Source organism: Malurus melanocephalus, unplaced genomic scaffold (assembly GCF_030028575.1).
Source record: "Malurus melanocephalus ecotype Western Australia unplaced genomic scaffold, MMel_1.1 scaffold_152, whole genome shotgun sequence".
Taxonomy (NCBI): Eukaryota; Metazoa; Chordata; class Aves; order Passeriformes; family Maluridae; genus Malurus; species Malurus melanocephalus.
In genome coordinates, this window is record NW_026623384.1 from 643,125 (window position 1) to 643,790 (window position 666).

Below are 666 nucleotides of genomic sequence, written 5' to 3' on the forward strand. Positions count from 1 at the left end.
AAAATATATTTATTACTAAAAACTACTAAGAATACTACAGCACCGGGGAGGGGAACAGAAATAGGGAAAAATTTACAAGGAGAAGAAAATTAAAAACAGACATTTTAAGACACCTGTTATTCTTTCCGGGAACCTGGCTCTCTTCCAAGTTGCCCCTCTCCACCCCACCATCCCTTCCCCACATGCAAAGGAGGGCAGAATGAAAGTTTAACATAGATCAAACTACTCAATACAGTTGTTGTCCAGCATCATAGGAGAAGAGTCTTTACAGCTCCAAGCTGTGGAAGGTCTTTTCCCAAGACACAGTCAGTGTATAACTGCTGATGGCAAGGGATTCTTTTCTTTMTCTCATGGGAGAAAGGAAAAACAGTTCTCCAAGGCTACCCTCTCAAATCTCCTGGCAGAATACAGCYTCTTCTAAGCATACACTTGCTTCAGATGTGAGGGGGAGACAAKCGTCTTCCCCCTTTTTYGGCTTCTAACAGTTCAGTCCAGTGCTCAAAGGCCAGGCTTTTTCTCAGAGCAAGGTCACTCTCCTTTTCTATACAGGTCTCTCATTGATGAAATAGCCCTTTTGAGAACAGCTTGTTTTCTCCATGTTTGAGACGCACCACAGTAACTGCACAACACATGTCTTCTCCTTACTGTGATCTTGGGTCTCCAATT